Here is a 6,787-nt window from a genome sequence, read left to right as displayed (position 1 = left end):
GTCACTTCCATCTTAACAAACCTCACCTTATTTTTTTTTTTTATGTTTATCATTACTGGTGAGAGGTCAGCCTAACTGGAAAAGATAGCCAAGGAGGGACATTGGGGGATTCCAGGGACAATTGTATCAAATTACTAGGATTCAGCCATGCCTGTTGAGAGACCCCTTGTCGAGGCCCCATTTCTAGGAACACTCCTACTTACGTTGCCTGGTGCTCCCTCTGTGCTGGACACAGGCGTGGTGTGTTTGTCCTTAGGTCCCCTGCCTGTCCTTATGCTCTGCTCTAGGTCACAGGGGCCTGACTCGGCTTCCCCAGGGGCCCTGTCTTGGGGCGCTGGGCCAGGCTCGGCCAGTGGAAGGTCCTGTCTGGACACGGGAGGTGGAGAGGAGGGTGCTCCTCACCGTCTCTCCCTGGCAGGGCCACCCTGGGCCTGTCTGTGACTGTGGCTCGCCCCGAGGTCTCAGGCCAAGCCCAGCCCCGCCCACCGCCTGCCGCCACCTGATGACGAATGAATGACTTCTGCAGCTCACTGTGGCCAGCAGAAAACAGGAAGCCCGTTTCAGAGCTGTGTTTTGAAGCTGAACTTGCTGCAGACGGAGCCAAGCCAGTTTCCACCCCCTGAAAGCAGACAGGCTCCTGTCCTGTCCTCCGGGACCCGAGACCCGCCATTACCTGCTAAATGGAAAAGCGTCTGCGACTGCGGCGCCCTCCTGGTTGTTGGAAGGAGGCCTGTTGGGAGGACTCTCCAGGGCAAGGGCTCCAGTTTGGGGTGATCTCCAGGTGACAAATCAGTCACATCTGGATACTGGGAGCCGGGCACAAGCCAATAGCTAAGCTGTGGTTAATTCCCTGTCTCCGCAAGGAACTCAGAATCACCCACCACGTCCTGCGGGGAGGAGGGGCGTTTAAACCAGACTCACGATTTTCAGTCCAGAACAGTCCACAGATACGGGTGGTGTATCCCGTACTTTTTACGACCCTAGTGAAGTGGGTGGCATTCACTGCCTTCCTCTGTAACCGTGACCAGGGCCCGGGAGAAAAGGAGGGAGGGGGAGGGGAAGGGAGCAGGGGAGGGAGGGAGGGGGATGGCAAGGTCAGCCAGGCCCAGGCCCTGAGACCCGGGGAGGGGGTGTGGTTTAGGGTTCAGGAGGAGCCTGTCACCCTGTGTCCTTAGAAGGCAGTTGTCCCTCACCTGTCTGCAGGGCACGGGGGCCAAGCTAAGGCCTGGCAGGCTCCTCCCCTCTGCCCCCAGCCCCGGCCTTCCCTGTCCCCAGCGGGCACAAGCCTTGCCCTCCATCTTGCCTGTGCCTGGCCAAGCGGGGGACAGCTGGGAACCACTGTCGAGGAGCGCTTCATGACCAGGTGCCCAATTGGGCGGCCGCTGCCTGCCCCGTCCTCCCCCTGAGCCTTAGCAGCAGGATTCAGGGTCGAGGGTCTCGTGTGACCTTCGTGTGACCTTCGAAGATGGGATTCATTTCCAAGCCCCACCTGCAGCTCCCCGGCAAGACGGGAGGAAGGAGGCCGCGGCTGTGCCTCGCCCTCCGGGCTCAGGGCCCAGGACCCTCGGGAGGCTCCGCTCACACCCCAGCAGCAGGCTCGGGCCCTGGCCCCCGCCCGGCGGCCAGCTGGTGCTGTGGTGTGACCTGATAAATCAATAGTAAGAGTGTGAGTCACAGGTATGGACCAGTAAAGAATAGATCAGAGATACAAGACCTTGACAAGTGAGAGAAGACGAATAAGCAAGAACTGCCACAAACAGGCCAAAGACTCCATTTTGCTGCCTTCTATAAAAAAACCAACGGTTACAAGCGCTGTTTCTGAGAAGCTGAAATGAAAGCTGTTTTCTGTACTTTGTACCCCACAGGATGTACCCCACAGGATGTGGTGGTCTTGGTGACCCAAGGCTTTGAAGTAGATTCTCGCCCCTGCGGACCACCTGCTCGGACTCAGGATACGGTGTCCCACCTGCTCAGACCCTGGATGCGACGTCTGAGTTGCTGGGCTGGTTGCCGCCTTAGCTTCCACGACTGGCTTGCTTGCATGACACCAAGGAAAGTCCCCGAGCTGTGATTTTCGTCCTTGATTCCCAAGACCCAGCCCAGGAAGTCGCTGGTCTCCCCCCGGAGCTCCAGTCTCTGGGGTGGGTGACGGCACCCGGCCAGGAAACAAAGCGTCTTTGAACTTGGACTTAGAGTGTTTCTGAAGCGGGTCCCTAACACTGGCCACCACTCTGGTGTTCCTGGGCCCCTCGGGGGGGCTACGACCCACCGGGACAGGAACACGTGAGCGCACCTGGAAAGCGGTCCGGCCAGTCCCGTGGTTGAACTTGAACGTGGGGCTGGACCTGTGGTCACTCTTCTCAGGACGCGATCGAGTTCTTCAAATAGATACTGTGAATCTTCTCTTCGATTTCAGGCTACGGTTCTGAGTGATAATTTTTATCATGTCTTTCTTTCTCACCTGCTTTGTCCCCTGACCCTCCCTTTCCCAGTCTCTGCCCTGCCTCCTGCAGCTCTGAACCTCCGTTTGCTCATGACCCTCCTGCCTCCTCGCTTTCTTCAAACGGGCCTCACGCAGCCTGTCTGGACCTGGCTCTGAGGACAGACGGTCAGGGTGAAGGTCGGGGCCCTTCCTCTCGCCCTGTCCCTCCCCTCTGCCCCCCCCCACCCCGTCTGGGCACATGGCCCCCCTGCCCTGCACTCAGTGGGGACTTCAGTGGGGACTTCAGCTCTCCGTCCCTCCATCCCACCCTCTTTGCCTCCAGCCTCGCCCAGGGCCTCAGTGTCCACAGGTTCAACTCCTGGCTGGGTCACTGACGAGCCCCTGGCCTGGGTGGGGCTCCCCCTTTGCCCGTGCCTCTGGTCCCTCTCTGTAGGACAGGACTAGCCGAGGTCCTGACAGAGAGGGCACAATGACTGATTCCAACAAATGCTTTGGATGGGGCTGGGCAGCTCGCTCTCCCCGTGTCCTGACGTCCTGAGGCCACCCAGCTCGCAGACCACCCAGCTCGCCGCCAGCCCCTGGAGAGAAGCAGCCATTCGTAATGTCTGGCGGGGGCAGTGGTGCTCCGGCAGGGGGCCCAGCGATCACCGAGAGTCTCACCCCCACAGACGCCATGCCACCTCCTTCCCACACCTGGCCACCCAGCCCTGCCCTGCCCAGGGCCTGCCACCCTCTGGGCACCTCCCCTGCCCGCCCGGTTCTGCCTCTGCGTTCACATCTCCCACCAGCCACTGGCTGAAGCCCCCGTCCTCCCTCCAGACTGATTTGGCACCAGCAAGCAGGGCCCTGGGCGGGACCTCATGGGTCACTCAGAGATGATTCACCGGCTCCATTCAAGAGCCGAGTAAAAAGCAGCCTCACTTCCTTCCAATAGGATAAACTGCCGTCGGTCACCCCAGCCCCTGTCCTGAGTGACCGCCTGGCTCTACCTCCCACAGCGCTGTATGTCACTGGATTTGGGCTGCTCCTGTGGGTGGAGGGACGGGTCTGTCCCGAGCCTCGGCCTCCTCTGGATGCAGCACAGACACCGTGGCTTCACCCCGTCCCCCCGCTTTCCTTCCTGTGGCTGGGCCGGGGCCTCCCCAACCCAAAGTCCATTCCCGGGGAGTCAACAGGGCAGAAGGTCCCCTGCACCCCTGAGCCGTACCACGCCATCTTGAATTTACTGACTGGGGGAAGAGCGAGGCCACCATCGGGTGGACAGCAGCCCGGTCTAGGTAATGATCCCCATCACAGCTCATCAGAAAACAGACTGAGATTCCACGTTGGAGCCATGGAGGTTTCCTCCTGCGTGTTTTATGTGAACAAGTTCATTTGTTCATTCAATGAATCCACAGCGCTTCAAAGACCCCGTTTATAGTAAAAGAAAGAAGCAAAAAGATTTGGGTTGGCGGGTGGCCAGCCCTCCACCTCCAGAGCTGTCAGGCTGGGGAGCAGCATTCCGGGAGCTCGGATGTGTACGTCGAGATGGCGCTCCAGCCCAGAGCAAAATATTGGTTTTGGATGCAACCGTCAGGAATGTGCGCCATGGACTCCATCGTCAGAGACAAGAGGCCAGTGTTGTGAAAAGGGCAGGACCGGGCTGGTGACCGACCTCAGACCGCGGGCCGGCCTGACGGCTTGCGGTTCTTAGGTCTAGGGAGCACACTTGACATTTGATGACTTTAAAGCAACAAAGAAGAGCAAGTGCCCAAGCTCAGGACCTCAACGCCCAATGGTTTCGGGTCTATGTCCAAGAAGCTGAAGAAAAAAATACCTGCCCACCAAAGACTTGAAAAGCAGGTCTTTTCCAGGGTCAGTGTTTCCTACTTACTGTTTGAAAGATCATGTGTTAAATAGTAACATTAAGGGGGGGGGGGTTCTTATGCAGGTTGTATCAATCAGGATTCTTGCAAATGACAGGAAACCCATGTAAAGTTGGATTAAGCAAACCAAGGATCTGAGCAGGGTGGGGATTTCAGCTTCAGGTATGGCTGGATCCAGGAACTAAAAGGATGACACCATATGGTTCTCTTTGTCCATCTTTCAACTCTGCCTCCATCTGGTTTCATTACCTTGTAGAGCAGATGTTGTTCACTATAGTAAGGTGGCCACCAGATGCTCTAACTCAACACTAACTTCTCAGCCACAGTCGTCTTCAGCTGACAGCTGAGACGTGGTCTTTGCTAACTTTAATTGGGTCAGGTGCCCATATTTTAGGCAATCGCTATGGTTAAGGGATTCAGACTTCTGATTGGCCAGGTCCAGGCCGCATGCCCATCTCTGAACCCGCAAAACTGCAGGGACAGAGAGCAGGGGAGGGTTTTCCTCACCAAGGAAAAAGGGATTCATTACAAGAAGGAAGGCAAGTGGATTTGGGGCAAGGAAACCTGGTCTGCAAAACAAGTCACAGCAGAGAGAAACAGAAGGAGGCGGCCGTGTTTGGCTTGAGCAGGCTCACAGTTCCCGGAGCCCGGAATCCTAGAGCTGGGAGCATCCTCCTTCCGGGATCTGCAGCAACAGTTTCCAAACATATTTTAAAGCAACAGATCTCTTTTGTCAAATAAAATCCGAATGAAAACCGGCCAGGGCCAGCCATTAGGTTGAGCAAGGGAAGAAGGAGGGGAAGGGCCAGCATCCTGTCCTCTGCTTCTCCCCAGTCTAGCACTCAGCTCCTCCTTGGAATTGAAGGAAAGTCATTGGAAAACTTCTGGACGGTGACCTGGGGCTGGGCGGAGGCTGCAGTAGGACAGCCTCCACTCCCCCAGGGAAGGCTCCTCCCAAGTCAGTTCTCCTGGGCCCCGTTGGTTTTCCAGGAGAAAGCCCTGGGGTCCTGTCAACTTGTCTTAATCAATTTCCTAGTTTTTGCTAATGCTCACTGGGAAAATAAGAGGTCACTTCAGGCTCAGCGTGCCCTGTGGGTGACAGTGACAGGCTCAACTGACTATGTTTCATTTTCATTGGTTTTGTTTTTACTCTTTTGATCTATTGAGAGAAATGATTCTGATTTTTCTATGTTATAATGGTGACATTTGTGTGTCTTCCTTTCGGGTTGAAATTTTTTTATTGTGGTAAAATCTATACGTGCGATTTGCCATTGTGACCATTTTTCGGTGGAGAGTTTGGGGGCAGCCCGGGGACCATCCACCAACCACACCAGCACTGTTTTTAACTCCCAGGCTGCAACTGTGCCCCGTTACATGGGGACTCCTCGTTGCCCCTCCCCTGGTCCCTGGCAAGTGGATACTTCTTTTAAATACATGTGATATCAGGAAAACACATACAGGGACGCAAATAAAAAGTATTCAATGAATCAAAGTACGGCAGGTGCACAGGGTAAGGACGAAGTTATGAGCAAGGTCTGGAAAATAAGGGTGGTAAACTCCTCCCACCACCCCTGCAGGCTCAACCCGAGTGGGGACCTGGGGAAGGGCGGGCAAAGCTCCTGCTGTGCAAGGTGGCCTTTTTCTCTAAGGACAGGGCCTTCCTGCCTCAATCTCAAACCCAGGTCTGGGGACTGGCGCTGCCCATTCTCCTTTGACACCGTGGGGACTCGATCTTCGAATCTGGCCAGGGTCCCCCTTCTCAGCGACAGATAAGGGCCCAAGGGTCCAAGGGCACTTGATGGGACGAAGAGCCTGTTGACTCCCTCGGTGCCCCCAGCGCCTGCCTTCCGCGCCCGCCTAGGAAACGCGCCTTCTGACTGTCACTCAGATTGATTGGCAAGGATGACTCCACACCAGGACCCAGAACCAGCCAATCAGCGCAATCCGTGGCTCACCCCCAAGGCGGAAGGAGGGCAGCCTCCCCTGCCGCCTCTGGGTGTAGCCCAGGGGCTTGTCGCCTCCGTGACCAGTGGTTGTCCACTCTGGAAACACGGCTGCGTCCACGGATCAGGCCCCGCCATCATTCCCAGCAGCAGCTTGACCAGGCTTGACCTACGTGGTGGCCATTTCTCTGTGTGGCCGAGTCACTAACTCACTCAGCCTCCGGAACAGCCCTGGAGGCACACCCGAGGACTCGATTTCCAGAGGCACAGAGGGGCAGAGTGACCTTCCCGGGGTTCTACCGGCAAGGGCCTGAGCCGGGGCCCCTCGGGCAGCCGTCGGGGATCGCGCCTGGCACCACCGAGGCCTGGTGCTGAGAGCCCCCTGCGGCAGGGCGGAGCAGGGGCCAGCCCCTCGGAGGGCCAGCAGGGTCGTCTGCCTGTCCTAATCAGCGCATGCCATCACCCCGGCTTGGCCAGGCCGCTCAAATAGAATGGCTTTGATCCTGAACTTTTTTTTTTTTCCTTTTGAAGCCTCT

General features: G+C 57.0%; 1 long non-coding RNA gene across 1 annotated transcript; it reads left to right on the top strand.

The window, feature by feature from the left end:
* Positions 1-516: 516 nt before the first annotated feature.
* Positions 517-2,410, top strand: LOC114080616 (uncharacterized). Its single transcript, XR_003580630.2, has 2 exons — positions 517-781; positions 1,866-2,410. It is a non-coding gene; the product is annotated as an uncharacterized lncRNA (long non-coding RNA).
* Positions 2,411-6,787: the final 4,377 nt, after the last annotated feature.

Source organism: Marmota flaviventris, chromosome 2 (genome assembly GCF_047511675.1).
Source record: "Marmota flaviventris isolate mMarFla1 chromosome 2, mMarFla1.hap1, whole genome shotgun sequence".
Classification (NCBI taxonomy): domain Eukaryota; kingdom Metazoa; phylum Chordata; class Mammalia; order Rodentia; family Sciuridae; genus Marmota; species Marmota flaviventris.
The sequence above is the reverse complement of the archived record's forward strand: the minus strand, read 5'-3'. Positions and strand labels throughout refer to the sequence as shown.